Raw genomic sequence first — 21378 nt, forward strand, 5'->3', positions numbered from 1 at the left:
TTGGAGTTCATATACAGTAAATCTTTCCCTTAATAAAGCCGTTTTTCAAATCTGACTTTGGACTGGGGACTGCTTTTTCTCCAAATGCAACAGCTGTTAAACATGCTGCATTGGGCACGGTGTATATCTCTTTGTTTAGTTTTGGGTTTTTAATATGAGCAGAGGCACGGAGGAGTGGAAGGGATCTATCCATTTTGTCTCTCCAGGCGACCGTCAGCCCCTGGGCTTGGAAAGAAGGCCTCTGGGCTCCCCTGGCTGCTCGCCCTTGAAGGCGAAGCCTATTGTCCTCTGATCAGCGGGCCAGGGTCCCCCTAGCTTTTTTGCGAGATAAAATGGTGGACTTCTAGGTGCCAGCCAGCAGAGGCCAGACCTCTTGGCCCCTCTCTGTCCTGGCTACACGGGGAAGGCATTTTTGCCCCCTTCGCTCACTGGTCCCTTCTGCCTGCCTCGGTCCCCGATGCACTGGAGAGCATTAACTCCCCGCAGGGGAAAAAGTTCACAAAAGAAATGAATTATGCATATGGAATTCATTTCCTTGATGAATAGGGCATCTGAACAGACTCCATGGCTGTTTGATTTTAAGGTGGGGGGTGAGGGGGGTGAGGGCGAAACAGTATGGGGGGGTGGTCGAAAAGAATTTGGACTTAGGGGTAGGAGGAGAATGATGGCAGAGGGCTTGGGTTTGAAATATTAAGGACAAAGTAAGTGGCCCTTTGAAAAAATGGTTCGTGGGCCATTATTCTTGCCAACCCACACACGGAGGTGACATACCTCACTCCCCACGAGTGTGCAGATTTGTCAGCAGAGAAGTTGGGGGAGAGCAATGATGCCACCATCGTGACAAGGACCTTGCTGAATGACAAGTTCCGCAGTGATTTTGACTCATGTCCGTCCAGGGTCACAGTGGGGGCTGGGAATTGTGAGGCAGGAGTCGAGTAGAAGGCTCCGACTCCGAGCTCCAGGCTCATAGACTGTGTGACCTTGGGCAAGTCACGTGACCTTGGTCAGCCTCAGTCGTCTTGCCTGTAAATGGGGAGCGTGCCGCCTGTCTTGTGGAGGTAGTCAGATGAAAGAAGGTCCAAGCACCTTGACCAGGAGTATACAGTGCAAATCTGAAGAGATTTAATTTCTCTGTCTCTGCCTTCTTTCCTGGACAGCCTGTTATAGGTGCTCAGACCTCGTCTTTAAGTGAGCCAGAGTTTCTCTGGAGCAGAATGAAGGGGGAATTGATTCGGGAGCACATGGTGATTAAAGAAATAAATAAGCATGCAAGCAAGCAAGCAAAGAAACAAGAATCGGCTGTAATCCTCCCCTCATCTATATGATGAAAATCATTTAAAATCATCAATCCAATGTTTTTGGCAAATGTAGCCACTGAATGAGTAATTGTCGCTGCCTAACTGGTTAGGTCAGCAGTGGGAAGGCCTGTCATCCGAAGCCACGGAAATTAAGGAATCAAATTGAGTTTCTTCTGTAAAAACCATCAGGAAGAGGGAGGCATTCTTGGTTTCCAAAGACCCGTAGATGCTTCTGGGCTGGAAATGTGGCCCAACCTGGCCGCCTCGCTTGTCCATTTCCCTTTGCTCCCGAACGGAAACAGGGCTTGGAGACCCTAAGTCTTTGAGGGAGAAAACAAATAGAGTCACATACATGCACACATCCACGAATGACAGGGAGCTTGCCAAGTGGAGAGAGGTTTTCTCTGATGGCCTTGGGGGACCTAAATCCCATTTCAGCACTGAGTGGATTGACCAGCTCTGACCACTGCCAGGTTTCTGTATTTCTGTCACAACTCAGTTGCAATACATGCGATTTTCACACAGGTGTAGTTGTTTTACAACAAATGACTTCTTTTTCTTGTTATTTCTGGGGAAGAGGAGGACGTGTAATGTAACGAAACTCTTCTTTGGGCTGTCCGCCCTAAGTGCGCAACGCGGCTGTGCGTCCTGTGCTGGGCCGGTTTCCAGTCCAGGCCCCGGGGGGCCTCAGGAAGGGTGTGAGGCTGGCCCAGCGCTGCCCTCCTGGCGGCGGAGTGAGCCCGTGAGGCTCTGGACCCCCACGCCAACTTCAACCCCTGCCCTTCTGTTTCGCGGCTTTTATGGGTGAGAGCCTGCCTCTGAGAAATGTTTGAAATCCAGTGGTGCAGAGAATAGACCAATGCCTCGTATGAATTATTTATTTGTTTATTAAGATTTTCATGGCATCTTTCCCCTCAAAGCTCCAGGCACTATATGGAACATTTCAAACTGATAACGTTTAGCGTTAAAGATCGGAAACAAGGCCAGGGGGTCAGGAAGCCCCGGGAAGGATGGGAAAAGAGGAAGGAGAAGACAGGGAGAGTGGGTGTCCGCCATCCAGACTTCAGAGCGGGAGCCAGAGAAAGGCCAGGACATCCTGCGGCTCTAAGGGGGGGCAGTTCAGTTCTGCCAGTAGCTGCTGTGTTATCAGAGAAAGTCACTTCACCTTTCGAAGCCTCCTCCACACATGGAGACGACCTGGCTGACCTCTCGAGCCCTTCCCAGGTATGATCTTTCATGGAGCCCCAGAAGCTTATCTTTTTAGGTGAGAGGCGTGACACTCTGGCCAAGTAAGTCATAATGGTAATAGAAACGTTTTTTGTTTGTTTGTTTGTTTGTTTGTTTCATGTTATGCATAAACCTTTCAGTAACAAGTATATTTGCTACAGAGTGGTTTTCAACCCTGGCTGCACGTTAAAATCACCCGGGGAACTTTTGCAAAACACCGCCGATGCTTGGGCTCCATCCGGAAGCAGTGAAATCAGAATGTCTGGGGGCTGGGTTTTCTCAGAGCACCCCAGCTGGTGGTTTTCTGCACCAGGGGCGTCAGAAGCTGCTGTGGGGACTCGGGGAGGTTGGTTAGAGCAGGCTGAGGTCGAGAGTAGCCAAAGAAAGGAAAGGAAGCAGGGCTTATCGGGGTGGGGGTATGGTTGGTAGTGCTCCTCGGAGAAACTGGGAGCGGGGAGCGAGTTTTAACTCTGCTTTGATGTTATCAGGCTCTGGGGCCCTTCTGGTAGTTAGTAAATGTGGTTCATCAGGCTCCCGTAGCTCATTGTTCACATACTTCAAGGCTGGAGAACTTCACAACTGTCATGGCCACTTCTTTGGACCCTTCCTCAGCTGCCTCACTCCCACTGGACGTGTCTCCCACACACCAGGCACTGTCCTAGGTACATTACACTTACCATATGTAAGTTGCATGTGGCCCAGAAGCCAGTGTTCTGCTGCCCATTATACAGAGGAGAAAACTGAGGCCCAGAGAGGCTAAATCATTTGCCCAGGGTCCCCAAACGTGTAAATAGTGGAGAAGAGAAGGGGAAGACACTTGTTTCTGTCTCTAAAGACAGCCTCCTCTTTACACTGTACTCAGTAGCTCCTTAGCTTGTCCTGTTGGTGCCTTGGTGGGAAGGCCTTTGGCTTTCTTCTTTCAGATAGTGAGGGAATATGAGATGTGAAGGCAGCTTCTGAAGAGATCACCTCTGACATTGGGCAGGGCAAGGTAGTGTAATGAAAACATGCAAATGAGCTGGGGCTGCGAGCCACAGGGCTAGAAATTAGACCTCAGGCCGGAAGAAATTAAATGGCAGGGCAGTTCCAATGTGAACACGCTGGGGCGCCTGGGTGGCTCTGTCAGTTAAGCGTCCGACTTTGGGTCAGGTCATGATCTCGCGGTTCGTGGGTTCGAGCCCCGCGTCGGGCTCTGTGCTGACAGCTCAGAGCCTGGAGCCTGTTTCGGATTCTGTGTCTTCTCAGTCTGCCCCTCCACCACTCACACTGTGTGTGTGTGTGTGTGTGTGTGTGTGTGTGTGTGTGTGTGTGTGTGTGTCTCTTTCTCTCTCAAAAATAAAGAAACCTAAAAAAAATGTGCACATGCTTTTTGTTTAACTACCATGCCTTTGATGTCTGTGACGTTACTTAATCTCTCTGCTTGTCTTGTTTTGATACGGCAGGCCTGTGTGGTGGTACCTGTGTGTTCAGGATGGACTCCTGGCCTCCCCCCTTCAGGTGACCCATGCTAATGCTGGCCTTAAGACGTAGCTCAGTCCGTGCTGTCCATCACTCCACTCTCTGCCTTCCAGAACAAATGGACCGTGTGTGTCTCTTTCCCTTGACAAGATGTTCTATAATCATATTTTCTGGCCTAAAACAAAATTAGTCTCTTAAATGTAAAACTCTTCTCCTGCACTTTTCTTAATGGATCGCTTTCCTTCGGGGATTATAATGCTTAGTAGAAGGGGCCAACCCATCTGTTTTCGCACCATCTAGGGAGAAGAAGGTGTTAACCATTTGCTGAGGAGGAAACTAAGGTTCTGTCCGTGTTGAAGGCAGACAAAACTTTTGTTGGGAGTCAGTCTCTAGGCCTTAAACCCAGGACGTGTCTGAAAGAATTGTCATGGCCCCTAACTTTGTGATACCTCATATCTACCGGGGTTTGTTTGTTTGTTTGTTTTTTCCTGTGTGTGAAACAAGTAATTTTCTGGCATCAGTTGTTCATATCTGTGATTTGGAGTCATGGCCATGTGCCTTCTTATGTGATGACCAGCTAAGTTCACGCATCAGGAGCCCCCACTGTTCACACCTGGCCTCCCGCCTTCTTTACATCTGGGAGGCAGAAGCCCTAGCAGATTGGCAGACCCGCCCCCCCCAAGGGGTTGGATAGGGAAAACTTTCATTCAAACAACTCAGAATGACCCGTGTTGGTCTGTTCTAAGTTTGAATTCTGTCACTGATTCAGCCTCCGTATACTTTCCCTTGAATGCCAGCTAATAAAAAAGATGATGGCTTTCTTTTCCCTTCTCATAATATTGCTAGCTTGGGGAGTTCTCTGGAAACCTTGCCTGAGAAGTCCATGGCCAAAGAAAACAGCGATACTTGGCCTTTAAAGTATGAGCTGTGGCTCACTTAACGTCCTGTCTCTGAAACAGGCTGAGAAAGAGGGGAAGGTTTCTGGGAAGGGCTGTGGCAGAAGGTCTTAGCTGTGGCTGTGGGATCCGCAGATTGAATTAGGGAAACGTCACACTCCAGATCCCAGCCCTGGGCTTCACGTTGTGGCCAACTGGATAGAGTCCGCTCCTTTTGAACCTGGGGAAGCCACCTTTCCCTTCGGCGAGTGCAGTGTCGGGGCTGGGGGGGGGGGTGCTTTCTCCCTGCTCCTGTCCATGGGGGATTATTTCTATTGGAAGAGGGGGGGTCCCGACTTAGCGTGATTCCAGCCAGTGCATTCCTTCTGCATTGTGCGCAGAAGAGAAGGCCATGGCCGCCCCTAAGACCTTCCTTGCCAGTAAACCCTCTTGACAGCTGGTAACTGGGAACAGGGTGCTTGCTCTTCTGGGTGGGCAAAGCCCTGTCTGGATGTAGCTCATGCTGGCTGGATTTTTTTGTCACCCCCTGCCACCCCCCTCTCACCTTTAAAACAAAACATGTACAGAATCCAGTATCTCTGTCCCTTCGTCTTCACCTCTGCTTTCTTTCTCCCTTCTTTTCCTCCTTCCAGTGCTGCCTTTAGCAACAGGGAGAGACGGAGTTATAGTGGTTGAAGGTAGGGGGTGGTGGTGGTGCCACTCAGGAAAAAGAAATCAGCTGAGAGAGAGAGAGAGAGAGAGAGAGAGAGAGAGCGAGCGAGCTTCAGGCGGGGAGGCGGGAGGAAGGCACCTTCCAAGCATCACAGACCAGCTCCCAACCTCCCTGCGCCTCCTCTCTGAAGGAGGGTGAGGCACTTGGTTTGCGCCAACATTAAACTGATAAATGAAATTTGTACGTTAAAACAATGATAATTTAATTGTATTTTCTTTCCTTCTTTCCCATCCACGCTTCCTCCTCCCCCTACCTCTTACTCACTCTTCGGCTTTGGGTAAGGGGAGGGGGGGGTGGCTGTGGGGAGGGGGGGCCTTGCAAGCTGTCGGTTTGCATTGTGCGGACGGGGAAAGGTCTCTACCTGGCTCATTTTGTCCCCTTTGCTTAGGCTGTCACTGCTGACAGTCCTCATGTTTATTTCATCTCGCGTGGTGGCTGTCTCGTTTCCCTACCCTCCGATGTCATTAACGCACAGAGAGCGGGCCCTGCAGTGTTGAGCCTAATGAATTCCGCTGTGGCTGCTCTGCTCCCCACCTCGTTACCAAAGCTCAAGGTGTCAAATTAAACCCAGCCTAGAGAGAAAGAGAAAGTGCGGAGAGAACGCCAGAGCAGGGGAAGAGGGAGGTGCGGGGAGCACATAAACAACCCTCCCAAAAAACGCAGGCGGGGAGAGTTGAAAAGAGAGGGACGCCACAGATGGGTGACCCTGTCCACTTTAAGCAAGGTGACATCCAGGTCTCTCAGTGGGACCTAATGACCTACCCCACACGGAGTGGGGTTTTGCACCTTGGCCTTGGCTGCGGTTTGTTGCCTTTTTCTCGTTGCCTGATTGATTTATCCTCATGGTTTATGCAGATTGGGCACCTTGCAAACCAGGCAGAGCAGCTAGAGGGAGGGAGAACAGGCAGAGCTTATGGAGGGTGTGTGTGTGTGTGTGTGTGTGTGTGTGTGTGTGTGTGTGTGCGCGCGCGCGTGCGTGTGTGTGTGTGTGTGTGTGTGTGTGTATAAGGAAATATGGAGACGAAAGGAACACTCCTGGTTTAGTGACTCTGATCAGCTGCAGAAATCCATGTTTTAAAATGGTGGAGGGGCGCCTGGGTGGCTCAGTCGGTTGAGCATCCGACTCTTGGTTTCGGCTCAGGTCACGATCTCATGGTTTGTGGGATCAAGCACCGCATTGGGCTGTGTGCTACGAGCATGGACCCCTGCTTGGGATTCTTTCTCTCCCTCTGCCCCATTCCCTTGCTTTCTCTCTGAATGAATGAATGAATGAATGAATGAATGAATGAATAAACAAACAAATAAAATGGTGGAAAGCTGGGCACCTGGCCGGCTCAGTCGGTGGAGCCTGAAACTCTTGATCTCAGGGTCGTGGGTTCTAGCCCCACACTCGGCATGGAGCCTACCTTAAAAAAGAATCTTAAAATGGTAGAAAGAGAAAAATCATCACATGAATTAAAATTATCCTAATGGAGGCACTCTCTGGTGGATTCCCTTTACCCACATCCACCCCAATCTGGGGAATAATATTTCTGTCGTCTCTTTTGTATATAACATCATTTTATTTACAGCATGTTTCTCTATGTTACTGGTATTTTGTCATTGGGGTATTTTGTTTGAATGACCTTTAATAGTAGTCTCCATTTCACAGGATGGGAAGTGTGTGGAGATGTTACCTCACTTGTTCAAGATGATGGGGGTGACAGGGTGACAGGGGTCATAGTTTAGGTCTTCTCTTTTTGGAAGTTCACGTTTTTTCCCTTATACCACAGAACTTCCTAGATTTAGTCAAAGGTGGGAGGAGATTGGTGCTGAATTTTAAAAACGGCAGTAAATTTACATACAGTACAATGGATAGAACTTAAGTATATACTTAGCTGTGTTTGACGAGTGAAGTTACCCATGTAACCAACACCCAGTTAAGATGTAGAGTCCTTCCATCACCCTGGAAAGTTTCCCTTTTTTTAAAAAAAAATGTTTATTTATTTTTGAGAGAGAAACAGAGCATAAGTTGGGGAGGGGTAGAGAGAGAGGAAGACACAGAATCCGAAGCAGGCTCCAGGCTCCGAGCTGTCAGCCCAGAGCCCGATGTGGGGCTCAAACCCACGAACCACAGGATCATGACCTGAGCTGAAGTCGGACGCTTAACCAACTGAGCCACCCAGGTGCCCCTGGAAAGTTTCCTTTTGCCACTTTGAACTTTAGTTCACCCCCAACCTCCATTCCAGATAACAACTGTTCAAAATTTTTACCATCACAGATTAATTTTGCCAGTTCTTACGTTTTATATTATTGGAATCATATGGTATATATACAGTTGATCTTTGAATAACACGGGTTTGAGTGTGCAGGTCTAATTTTATGAGGATTTTTTTCAATAAATACAGTAAGTGCTGTAAATGTATTTTCCTTATGATTTTCTTCATCAAAATTTCTGTAGCCTACTTTATTGTAAGAATACAATATGTAATATGTAAAACATACAAAATACACGTTAACGGTTTATGTTATTGGTAAGGCTTCTGGTTAGCATTATGCTATTATTAGTTGGTGTTAGAGGAGATAGAAAGTTAAGAATGGCAAAACTCAAAAACACAAGAAACAATAAGTGTTGGCAAGGGTTTGGAGGAAGAGGACCCCTCGTGCACTGTTGGTGGGGATGTAAACTGGTGCAGCCACTGTAGAAAGCAGTATGGATGTTCCTCAAAAAATTAAAAATAGACTTACTATCTGATCCAGTAATCCCATTACTGGGTATTTACCCAAAGACTACAGAAACACTAATCCAGAAAGATATGTGCACCGCTGTTTATCGCTGCATCATTTAGACTAGCCAAATTACGGAAGCAGCCCAAGTGTCCATCGATGGATGGATAAAGAAGATGTGTGGTGTATTATATACAGTGGAATATTACTCAGCCATAAAAACAAATGAAATCTTGACATTTGTGATAACATGGATGGATCTAGAGAGTATACTGCTAAGTGAGATAAGTCAGTCAGAGAAAGGCAAATACCATATGATTTCACTCATATGTGGAATTTCAGGGACAAAGCAAGTGAACGAAGCAAAAGGACGTAAATCAAAAAAAAACAGACTCTTAACTCTAGAGAGCAAGCAGATGGTTACCAGAGTGGGGGTGGGTGGGAGGATGGGGGAAGTAGGTGAAGAGAATTCAGAATACACTTGGGATGTGTCCCGAGTAATGTACAGAATTGCTGAGCCACTGTATTGTGTACCTGAAACGAAAGATAACACTGCATGTTAACTATACTGGAGTTAAAATGAAAAGGAATACCTCAGTGAATCGATTTGCAACTACCTGCGGGGGTTGGAACTCCGAACCCCCACATTGTTAAAAGGTCAACACTGTCCTTTTGTGCCTAGCTTTTGCTCATTGTAATGTTTTTTGAGATTTTTACGTGTTGTTGCTTGGATCGATTGTTTATTGCAAGTGGGTAGATAGTCTGCTGTATGAATGTACCATTATCTGTTTATCCAATCTCACTTGAGGTTTTTTTTTTTTTTTTTAAGAAAAATTTTGTTTGGAAATAATTTGATGTTAAAAACAGTTGTGGAGCACAGGGTCACCTGGCCTGGCTGTGCTGGCTTCAGTCGCAGGGCCATGCCACCAGGTGAGAGGGAGGGGAAAGCAGAGATGCCCACGACCCAGGCTTCATGGCCACACACCTTTCACACCTTGGCCCACAAACTGATGCTTTAAATTCGCTTGGGACTTATGTTTCTCTTTGCTTGGAGTTCATGGTCTGGTTCATTGACCCTTGCTGTTAACGACCGTAAGCACAGCAATAGAGGAAGATGCCCTTCTTTGGCATTTTGTCACTCTGGGTTGGTTGCTTGACTTTGGAATTCCGCTGCGCCTTCTCTCAAGATCAAAGTGGGAGTTTATTTTTGAGAAACTTCTGCCATTTCCTTTCCAAATAGTAGAGTGAAGTCAAGGGCGTCACTAATTGAAACTAGAAATCTCTGGCAGGTATTAAGTACAGCGAACAGGGGAGCCTCTAGTTATAGGGACAATCTGGAAAACTTTGTCCGATCATTTGGCAACTTAGCAATAAGCAACTTAGCATTTGGCAACTTAGAATAGCAAGAGAATTCAGGTTCCCTGACATAACCCAGTACTGTTCCCTTGGACTGTGTGTGTGTGTGTGTGTGTGTGTGTGTGTGTGTTTCCAAGGAATTGCCACTTGAAAAGTGGCCCGACAGAAAAGAGAGGCCCGGTCTTTTGTGCTCTGGTTAGAGTTGACATCAGGGTAAGATATGAGTTCTCAGGTTTCATTGATGTAAACTTGTTAATAATCTGCTGTCTCAGCCTTGCTGAGCACATTAGAACAGCAGAGATCTAGAGGGGTTTGCAAAGATGGGGACCAGGAAAGCAAGAAATCCTGGAGTTCAAATTCGTTCCTTCTTTAAACTGTCCCCAGTGCTGTTTGGACTTTCTCACTAGCCTAAGCGGGGAGAGAATGGTCTGAGAGGAGAGGTGTGGAGGCATCACATCAACCGTCCTACGTTCTCTGCCCCCCCACACATGAATTTTTAAGATACACAGTTATGTAGCATTATAAAGGCTTGTTCAGGAAGGACTCCGTTATCGTGAGCCCATGAAAGAACCATGGCAGTTTAATCGAATCTTAAGCATTTGTTTATTCATTCAGCAGCATTTCTTGCACTGGGGATAATAAATAAATAAATAAAGTCAGCTTTGCCTTCGGTGGGGTGGGGGGTGGGACACAGCTGCGAATAGCATGTGGTACATGTTGTCACCGGGAGGAGCACGGAGTGTGGTAGGAAATGGAAGAAGGGTCCCTAGCGGGTCAGCTTGTGTTGGGGATGGCGCCTTAGTGAAGGACACTCGGGGAAAGAACTGATTTTATGGAAATTATCCAGAAGGAGTTATTCATTAATTCAGCATACCTCCCCCTCCCCCATCTCTGACATCTTTCTTGGGCACCTGTTTTCTGCAGGGCACCGTGCTCATGCTATGGGGTGTGGTCTGGCTTCTGAAGTCAAAAAGGCCAGTGTTGCATAATAGGACTGACGAGGCACATGGGTGTGGGGACCACTTTTAACCTCCCAGAGAATGAGCTACTTCTGGTGTTGGCCCCTTGGGACGATCAAGACGATGTGGATAATTCTGGCAAAATGCCCATTGGATTTTCTTCTTGCGGTTGACCTCATTTTTATGTCTGCTGGTCTGGAGCTCCTTGATGTGGCCATCTGTTTTTTTGTTTTGTTTATTTGTTTGCGCTGGGCTTTAGGGATCTAAAGCATTGTATACGGTTGGGTGATATATTTGCTCTAATCCTCTTATGTGGCACAGGTAGGTTGCTTTCATAATGAAACTATTGCTATGTTGTTAGAACCTAGTACTTGATGGAGACTTAATATGACAAATGAGGGAGTGGCTGCCTTTGGAATCAGTAGGTATATGGAACAGGAAGGTGATGTAACTATTCCCCATTATAGTATATTCCACTTTGACTGGTATGGATCATATGTGGATATTCATCCTTCAACTGCAGACAGACAGTGGAATTCTTTCTTTTTTTTTTTAATTTTAGAGAAAGCGCGGGCAGGGGAGGGGGCGGGTGGGGGGAGAGAGAGAGAGAGAGAGGGAGGGAGGGAGGGTGAACATCTTACACAGGCTCCTTGCTCAGCGCAGAGCCCAATGTGGGGCTTGATCCCACGACCTTGGGATCATGACCTGAGCCGAAGTCCAGAGTCAGATGCTCAACCAACTAAGCTACCCAGGTGGCCCTAACATGGCATATTCTTAAATGTTTTAGAAATGATATTTTTAAGAGAGTCAAAATGAGATGCTCTCATTATCTGATTAATTGAGCAGAGAAAGTGGGCTGCTTAATATAATGAATAACTCTTAGGATCTATTGCTAGAGTTCCTGAATGGGAAGAAATGCCACATATGTGTTGGTCTAACACATAAATAAGTAAGTAACTCTGGCCAGGTGGCTTAGGCAAGTATACAGACTGAGGAATGTAGAAGCAAAATCAGTTATGCCCTAATGAAATCTCCATTACAGTTGACTGATTAATAATCTTTGTCAAGTAAATAATATACTCGGAACGGGGAAAAGATTAGTATGTCTCTCAGAAATTTTTGTCCCAGTTGTAGAATTTGCCTCTAGAATCTGTATTCTTCTGCTGGGTCTTAAACCATTGCAGTTGGAAAAATTTTAAAAAGTAGTAGAATTCATCTCATCTGAGCTAATTTAGATCAGCAAACTGGTAATGCTGAGTGTTTTCATTTCCCTGAAACTAAATTATAAGAAAAAAAAATACTTGTTCATAGCATTTCAAGACGAAGTAGGCTCTCAAATCTGTATGGGACCAAAACACATCTATTCCTTTCATCTTAGATAAATTATGAGGAGAAAACTGTCTAGAATTTGGCTGAAACATGGCATGCCATTTGATGCCACTGGAGGATTTGCTGTGTCAATTTAAGATTGAGTGATAGACAGTGAGGAAATGAAGGAGAACCCCGCTCACTGTGAAATAGAAAATAAAAGGACGGTAAAATGCTAAACCATACAGGAAATTCTTGTAATACGACTAATTGTGGATGCTGGTATCCTCGTGTTACATAAATGGTATACCCTTGTGCTGTCCTATTATCTTTCACATGTTATGTGGGATGTATTATATGGTTATACTATATCGAGGGCAGATGATAAGATTCTTCGTCAGCTGGTGATCCAAGTGTGCGTTTCCGAATGGGTTAACTGTGGGTAATTTGTATGACACCAAGGCTGTGTTACACATGAAATAAATAATCTATGTGGGGTATTTGACTAAAGCAATGATATTAAGACAGCATATTCTAGTCTATGCAAATGAGCTTAACAAACAAAACTAAACATTAGGGGGTGTATTGGTACTGTTTTCCACAGGGTGGAGAAATCACAAGGACATATGTAAAGATGATAAAAAAGAGTTGACTCCGAAAGACAAGCTTCTGAAATATGTGGCAATGGAGGGACATCGGAGTGGAACACTTATCTCAGTGACCAGGGTCGTTCTGCCCACTTTAGCTAAACATTTTTAGGGCATAGGAAATGTGTCGTGCGTTGGTATCTATTCAGAAGGTGGGGACATCTGCTGTCTGTCATGTAACTGGGAGACTTTTATCTCGACAGTAGACAATAATAATAATATGGTAAATCAAACCTCATATTATCACTGATGTATTAAAACTGGGATTAATCGAAGCAATAAAATCAAAATAACAGTAAATGCTTAGGTACTATGTTGGCTAAGATTTACTTCAATATCAGAAATAAAACAGTCTCTCAGTTCTAGCATGTTCCATGACACCTGTTTTACGAGGGCAGAAACAAGACAAGAAATCCATACCAGATGCTAATAAGAACTCAGTTGGTCCTGAACCATGGGACGTTGGACGTTGAGTCCGTTCACATCGCACTGTTTGGTCCAACATCGTGTGATCTGAGTGCACCTGCTTGCCTTTTTGGTCTGCTTGAGTAGAAAGGGGCTTGCTTTTACCGCAGTAGGGTAAGTCGAGGAAAGGAATGCCCCTTTTCCTTCCTGAGTTAGATTTGCCATCCTCTTGCCTTTTGCTTACTCACCCTGATCTGTGTGGCTTTATTGACTATTGTGGTTTAAGCCCGTGTAACCTGCATGCTGTTCGGAAAGGAAAAGTGATGGACAGATAGTCCCAGAGTTAAACAGACTCCTCATGCCCCTGCTACTCGATGACCTGCCATCTTGTCATCCTGGTGGCTTTGGGGATGGCCTCCTGCTAAGGTACCTCTGAAGACTTGCCTCTCGGTGGCTCTGGTGTCATGACTGCTGGCATTTGTGCCGTGATGCCAGGCAGATTCTAGAGGACAAGGGTGCGAGGAGAGCGATGGGTGGCAGGTGGGTGGCAGATGGGGAGGCCTAAAATTCAGAAGTCGGTCCCTTTCTCTTGTAACCATGAGGGCATCCAGGGGTTGTGGTTATTTCTCAACTAATAAAAAGAAAGAAGAAAGGAAGAGCAAAAGGAAGGAGAACAGAGGGACAAAAACAAAAACAAAAACAGATTGACCTTACAACCCACTCTGATCCTGCAGCCGTGATTTAATGCGCTTGTGAAAGTGACCCTGTACCCAAACACCAGGAAAGTGAATGCTGTCATTTAAAAAAATTTTTTTTCTTAATGTTTATTTATTTCTGAGACAGAGAGAGACAGAGCATGAACGGGGGAGGGTCAGAGAGAGAGGGAGACACAGAATCCGCAGCGGGCTCCAGGCTCTGAGCTGTCAGCACAGAGCCCGACGCGGGGCTCGAACGCACAGTGTGAGATCGTGACCTGAGCCGAAGTCAGACGCTCAACTGACTGAGCTGCCCAGGCGCCCCAAGGATGCTGTCATTTTTGAAGGTCCACCCCAGCCTGGTGTGTACATCAACCTGTTGAACACTGCTTTGCATCTGCCGTGGTCGCAGGGGTTTCTCGGAATTGCAGTTCTTGCGTAAGAATGACCAAAATACATACAGATGTTACTAGAGATAGAATCCCAGAGATCTGTTAAAACGGATCATTGCTGTGACAGTTCCTCGGCATCACAAGCAGTGGAACTAGAGCATTTGCTCTGGAAGGCAGCGCCACACCCCTGAGTGTATTTGACAGCGTATACAGTGTGGTGTCACAGAAATAACACTGGTTTTTAGAGTCAAGCCTGAATGTGGCATCCCAGTTCTACATACCTACATGCAAGAGCGAGCCTTATGACTTTGGGCGGGCTACTTAACCTCTCCAAAGTCAGGCTACTGATGAAGAAAATGGGGATTTTAAGAGCTACCTTATACTAATAAATAGGCAGTATTTATTGAGCACCTACATATCGCGTGCTGTTCTCATCACTCGATATATATATTATCTATTTGAATACTCACCACCATCCTCCAAGGTCTATGGCTGAAGAAACAAAGGACAAAGAGCCTGAGTAACCTGCCCCGGTGTGGAGTCATCAAGGGGCCTGATGGTCGACTCTTCAGTTTCCAGAACCCTCACCCAGATCATGGGGGAGACGGATGGTGGCCCTGCCGATCCCTCGTGCAGCACAGTGCCTGGTGAGTGGGAGGCACTTACAAAGTGTGGCTTCTGTCACCACCCCTTGACTCCTACTCGTGGACGGTGAGACCCGGGCACGCGGAGGAGCTATGTTTTCCCCGAGTTGCTGGAGATTCGGTCTGTGGTGTCAAGCTCTAGAAATCATGTCCTGGGCACGTGCCCTGATGTGAAGCTGTGAACCGGTTCGTGTCATCTCCGTTGGGGACGGGGGAAGGTCCAGTTGCAGTACGATTTGGGCCTTCCACGCCGTAAATCCTGAGGCTGGACACGTGGAGGGCAGCACAGGTGTTTTCCTTCTAAGCTTCAAGCGTGGGACATGCACCTGTCTCCCACCTCGTCGTGGGAACATAGCCCCCCTTCCCTGGCAGTGATGCTGAGTTCTCAGGGAACAGCAGCCATGGTTTCGATTTCCCCTTGTCCCCCCCACCCAGTGCCTCGTGTCGTCGTGACCGTGCGCTGTGTATTCCAAAGCCGTTTGCCGAACCACCGGAATTTGGAGCGAGGAAGGGGAGGCTGGGTTTGGAGCGAGCAAGCAGGGGACAAATCCGAGAAGAGCGTCCTCTCCCCCCGCCCCCCAACAGGCTCCTGCGGACCCTGCTTCTCCCCTGTCCCTGGCAGCTGGGCCTGAACGCCTGGCGCTTGGCCGATTGGAAATAGGTGCCCGGCCTTGAATTAGTGGGGAGATGAGCAGAAAGACAAGACGACAGAGGCGACAGGAGGATCGAGGGGTGGGACTGGTGGCATGGTGTGGCCTCAAAGCCAGCGGCGCCCTGCCCGGTGACTTCCTGTGACCCACGCTGGCTGTGTGCTCGGCCGCCTCTGCTTCGCTTTCTGAGTTGGTTTCTCCAGGCTTCCTGTTGATTCCGTGAGGCACTGCGTATCTGTCCAATAAATTCCGCTCCTCAGCAGGTGAGCCAGAGTCCATTCCTGCTGTTTGTGACCCAAAACCTTGGCTGGCAGAGGACGTTAGTGGGGGGGGGGGGGTCACATGCTGTCTCAGAAACTGCTTCCCGGAGGAAAGGGAGCAGGGGGGCAGGGCCCATTGTGTTTTCCAGGGTGGAGCAGGATCAAGACACGGTTCTCTGAGTGAGGGAAACAGTTCTGGTAGAAAAGGAGGGGAAGGAGGGCGCCTGGCTCTCATGTATATACGGGAATGTTGTCTGAGCCTGAAATACTGGTTTGGGCTTCGAGCGGAGGCCTTTGGGGACCTTGCCCACAAGGGACGTGCTGGGGCCTGGAGCTTTGGGGAACTCCCACCCGGGCTCGAAAAGCAGCTGCCGGGAGGCCGAGCTGAGGAGACTCATGACACCTGCGGGTTTTGAGAGATGGGCGAGGGACCCAGGACACCGTGGGGACCCCCTCCTGGGGAAGAGGGAACCGCTTCTGGCACGACGTACACTTCCTTTATATTAACTTGTGGCTCCTTGTCACCTTGTTAGCCCGAGAAGGCGATGGCGGCGAAGTCCACCACCTGGGCCAAGGAAGAAGGAAGCGGTTTTGTCAGAGGTCGCACTTGGTGGTTGTACTGACACCTGTGTTCCCGCCGCTTCCTTTTCTTGGCCAACAAAACAGTGCTGCTGTTAGGCACGTGACCCTGGACTGAAGCTCTCCAGCGCATTGGCTGGTCGTTGAGCTTGGAACACCCAAGCATGAGATGCGTCTTTTCTTTTCTTTCTTTCTTTTTTTTTTAGTGTAGCCTTTTATTTCTAACACTGATGCAGATTGTGGTCTGTGCCTCTAAACAAATAATGCATCAACCGTTGGGACGACTCAGCCCCTTTCTAGGATTTATAAACTCCTCCCTCACAAATTCTGTGTCGGGCGAGCAGTACCTGCCTGAGCTGTGGAGCCGGGCGCCTTCATGGAGATCTCTGCGGTGCCCCCGCTGGGGAGGACCACCAGAGCCTCAGCATGTCGCAGTAGCTCAGGGCTTTTGCAGGTAGACACGTTGCTTACGGCAGTCCTCGCTCACCTTCCTGAAGTTAAACACAGGCGGGAAGTGGCCAAGAGCAAAACCAGTCTCTTCTCTGGTTTCCTCTGCATCCACCGACTCTTCCTCATCGGACTGAATTCTTTCTCAGTTCAATCCCCGCCGCAATGTTCTTAACCTTTCTTCTTGAGCGCCCATAGTGGTCAGAAAGAAGAGGAACGCGAGTGCTGAGCGTCCGTGCGTGAGCCTGGCAGAGTGCGCTCTCTCCCAGGTGTCTGAAGGATGTACCGCCTTGGCATGAGTGATCAAGGTACCAGTGGTTTGTGTCCAGGGTCTTCCCACATCCACAGGGAGAGCCTAAGACCCTTTCCTCCATGTGGCCTACTGGCCACTGGCAACTTCACCATAAACCAGCCTCTCCTATTGATCTTTGTAATTTTATTTTTGGTATCCCTGGGGACATAAGCATTTCCAGCTCAGTGGAAGTTAAAGATAGTGTCAGCTCTTTTTTTTTTTTTTTTTTTATTCAAGCATTCAAGCAGAGGTGACTAGGTTGGTTATAGAATTAAAAAGGAGGGGAAAAAAGCCTGGAGACCTAAAAGCATCCACTCCCATAGAGAGCATCAATTTCATGAATGGTTTCTTCTTAAATACTCTCTAAATCCTATTAAATCAATTCCTTCCAGACTTGAAGAAAGAGCCTTTTTTTTTTTTCTTCTTAAATACCTCCTTGGTCTGTTTTTGGAATGCTCAGCCTGACTAGACGTCGGGCCTTCTAGGAGACATGGTTTTGGCAGAGTTCACAGGATGCGTCTAGAATACCTTGAAGTCCTGGAAAGTTCCGGGTGCGTCCTCTATGCCACCACCTGTACCCAGTCAGTCCTGAGCTCCTGTGGTCAGATGTGGTAGTCTGGTGCCATGCGTGATGGCACAGGACACGCTGAGGAGACCCTTCTGGATATCCACCCTGGACCTCGGGGGGAGCTTGGGCTTTGAGCTTCCCCCGGGGTCAAGGTGTCCTGCACAGCCTGATGGCAGCGGATGCCTTTGTTCCCAAGCTGTTTTGGTCTTTTCCACAATTTCCCGGAGTTTGGTTATTTGGTTATTATGATCACTCTTTCTCCCCCATTGTTACCTTTTTCTGATACAGAAGTTTATCATTCTGTGTTGTACATCCCTATGAACGCGCACATATATTGATTTTCTTTTGGTAGAAAGTGGTTAATGCGCAGGATTTTGATCAGAGCTACTTACGTCCCGCCCAGCTTTGTAACTTTGAGATGCCTCTGCAGAAGCCACAGCAGCCCACATATGTCAGCCAAAGGGATGACTTAAGCAAAATGTGAAGTTGCTTTTTTTTTTCCCCATTAAGTCTTTTATCTTGAGATTTGGTCAGAGCAGAAGGTATCTTAGTGGGGCACCTCTCCCCGTGGATACAACATGATGTAGTGTAATAATATGTTACTGTTTCACGAAACGCAGAACCTGCTCACCATGGTGTGCTTTGGGCTCTGGCCCGTAGCTTGCCTGATCGAGGCTCTGAAGGCAGAGATCCTCCTCATCGACGTGCTGTGTGTTCTTTAAAAGTAAAGCTATATCAAAGATACTTACATTTAATGAGATGATTGCACCTGTCTGTCACTGCAATTAAAACATTTATGAGATCATCGAACACTTTTTGAGCGCTCCTCAATGTACTGCTCTTGGTATGATATCCTATCCATCATAGTCCTATGCAAATAATTACATTAGCAAAGTATGGGGAAATGTGTTGGCGCCTTCAGTAAAATATCAATTGCCAGGTAGGTTGGGGTGAACCCTAGGCCACCTTTCATCGTACAGCTCTGACTCATCAGATGATGTGCAAGTGAATTACTCTTCCCAGGAGCCAAGAGTGGAAGGAAGTTAGAGATGGTGGTCCCGTGTACAGGAATCCCAGTGCCTGCTGAATGGTACCTGATGCTTTTGTCAAGGGGTTTCAAGCAGTCTCCCCACGTGTGGCCGGTCAATCCCGAAAGGGGAAGACAGTTGCTTTGTTGGTCCGAAATTGGCAGCCACTTTGCGTCTGGGGAATATTTTGAATTACGGATATTAATCCCGGCAGCCGAGGGAGGTGGCTGTATGGCGGTGAGCAAGACACAGATGTCTCGATGAAAGTAGATGAACTGAGGCCAGGGAGCTCAGAAAGTACAAGTCTCCCTCATCTCCACACGAAGGCGTCTTTCCTTCTCATGAGGATCGGACAGTGACCAGCTGGGGGACCTTGTCCTGATGTCCTTTTAAGGCTCTGTGTCTTCCTCTGTGGGATGAGGAAGCTCTTGTGGGTGGTGCCTGGCCGTCCAGTCACGTGTTCACGTTGCTTTTGATAATGGGCGACGGCGATGCCAACATTGGTCGCGACATCAACAAGCACGATGTACGAGGGTTTCTGGCTCGAGCTGAACCGCCTTCACGAGAGACGGGTCCCGGTGTCCTTCTGCGTTTTGGGGAGCCTCATGGTGGCACGGACTTGGAATGTGTGTTGATAGGCTCTTAGAAAAGAGAGCTTTCGTAACGGGTGGGGGAGGGAGAGGGCTGGTCCCCTTCCTCCGTGGACTGTCAGTGCTGTCATGAGTTCTGCATGAGGGGTTTAGTTAGGAGATGGTTGTCTAACTGGGCAGGCAGAATGGGTGATGTCATTTGCGTTGGAATTGTTAATTCGTTAAAAAATAATACACACTGGCCACTCGAAGCAGAATAAAAAGTTTATTTAAAGGTCGCGGGTTTAAAAAGCAAAGGTTAAAAAAAACACACGGGACACGGGTAAGCTCACAGAACGTCTGGATGGCCCGAGGGCCTGTGTCCGCTGCTCCTAGGGGAACCAGGGAGACTCATGCAGGGGAAGGTTTCTGCCTCCGCTGCTGGCAGCCAGGACACTCTGGACCTGCTGCCAGTGGTTCGGCCACTTCTGCCCCTAAAGATCCACTAAAGATCCACATGCCTCATCACCATGGTTGCCAAAAGACCGAGTCCTCTGAGTTTCAACTGCTCCGCTTCCAAATGTAAGCTGCATCAGATCGCTGGGACCCAGTTTTACCTTCCTGCATCGAGTTGCAGGCGTGTCTGAGGTTTTAAGTCTTGTGGTTTGGCCTTGGGAAGGTGGACTCCTTATGTAGACAGTTATCACAATCGTCACGTCTCAAAGACGTTCGGCAGCAGTAAGATGTAAGGTATGGGATTCGCAGTTTGGAGCAACTTTAGGAGGGAGGGGTGCACCAGACTGGGTGGCTCGGGGGAGTCGGGGAGCTTTGGAATGTGGCTCTTGGGTGCTTTTCACTGTGCTATGAATGCCTCACCCTTAGAGCAGGTCCCCATTTGCCATCTTCTTGGGGGTATATGTATGTCTAACTTGGTGGCTCCCTCCTGCGTCTTTCTTGGCTGCTCAGCTCTCTTCCAATAGCTTCAAAGCTTGGATGTGCCGAAAAGAGGCTCAGTTCACTTCTGCATTCGGTGGACACATTACAAATGCTAAAAGGAGACTTAAGTCTGTTATTATCATTATTCTTATGTGATGCTTTTGTATATAAATATGCCTAAGGTTTCAAAGATTCAGTGATGTATTTAGCTAATGCTTATGTTGTTATAATGTACTAGTGTGTTCGTTTCTCAGATTAGTCTGAGAAAGAAAAATGAAATAATGATAGCTGCTCTAAGAAGCCTGATAACAGATTCTGGCTGATGGAGCAGATATTCTGCAGCTTGATAAGCTCAGTAGAACTGTGGGGCTTTTGTTATTGCTATTCCAGTAATAGAAATGTCCCTAGACTGGTTTCAGAGAATATCAGTTAATAATGCCTGGGAGAAAGGCTGAAATAAATACAGAGGATGAGGGATGAGGATGCAAAAGAAGATTCCTGAGAGTCACTGGATTTTAGAATTGAGGGAGTAGGATGAAACTCCTGCACCCTCCCCCAAAAGTAGCAATAAAAAATAATTTAATAATCACTACCTTTTAGGAGTCCTGATTATATGCGGAGGGCCTTATTAGGTTATCTCACTTAATCTTCTTCACAGAACTCTTGAAAGGAAGAAGGCATTGATTCTCCTTTTCTCAGATGAATACACTGAGATTTGGAGATTGTGTGTAACCTGTCTTCAGCACGCAGTTTTTCCTGGGTAGAACTGAGGTTTGAACCTGGATTTGCTTGTAAGCACTAGGCTGCCCCCGCAGAACAGAGCCTGAGCTCATGTCTGTCTTGGGATAGTTCTAGCATTCTAGATAATAGCTTGCAGGCTTTGTGGCTCTCTGCTCAGACTGACACCACCTCTGAAGGCTTTTTCAGGCCTGCTGCGCCATTTTCGAGAACCTTGGCCTTGTGACTGTCCCTTCATCTTACTGATCTCATGTTGATCATCCAGTGTGTGTGTGTATATTTAGTTTCTGTCTTCACATGCCAGTGACCTAAGTAAAAGGAAATGCAAGTGTTTGAGCTAAGGTCCTTGCCTCGTAGAAGTTTGTAATCTGAAAAAATAAATATTGGCAGAACAATACATCTGACTCTCTTGGGACTACAGTGTACAAAGAAACAGAAGACATTTGGGCCAAGACAGGAGCGTTGGGTCACTGAGCTGTATCTCAGACCCTGTGAGGAGCCACTATAGCCCGAAGGTATCTTACGGACAAGACCTTCATCATAATCTGAGAAGTAGGTATCCATTTAAGCACGGTAGACCCTTGAAATTCAAAGATTTCATATTCTTG

The 21378-nt window shown here is 47.5% G+C and overlaps 1 protein-coding gene and 1 long non-coding RNA gene across 8 annotated transcripts in view; both read left to right on the plus strand.

Annotated features, from left to right (window-relative positions):
- The window catches only part of PBX1 (PBX homeobox 1), a 327302-nt gene that overhangs the window by 80671 nt on the left and 225253 nt on the right, over nucleotides 1–21378 (plus strand). The window lies entirely within an intron of this gene.
- On the plus strand, nucleotides 2562–9119 carry LOC128312935 (uncharacterized). Its single transcript, XR_008292903.1, has 2 exons — nucleotides 2562–6551; nucleotides 6612–9119. It is a non-coding gene; the product is annotated as an uncharacterized LOC128312935 (long non-coding RNA).

Source organism: Acinonyx jubatus, chromosome E4 (genome assembly GCF_027475565.1).
Source record: "Acinonyx jubatus isolate Ajub_Pintada_27869175 chromosome E4, VMU_Ajub_asm_v1.0, whole genome shotgun sequence".
In the NCBI taxonomy this organism is placed as follows: domain Eukaryota; kingdom Metazoa; phylum Chordata; class Mammalia; order Carnivora; family Felidae; genus Acinonyx; species Acinonyx jubatus.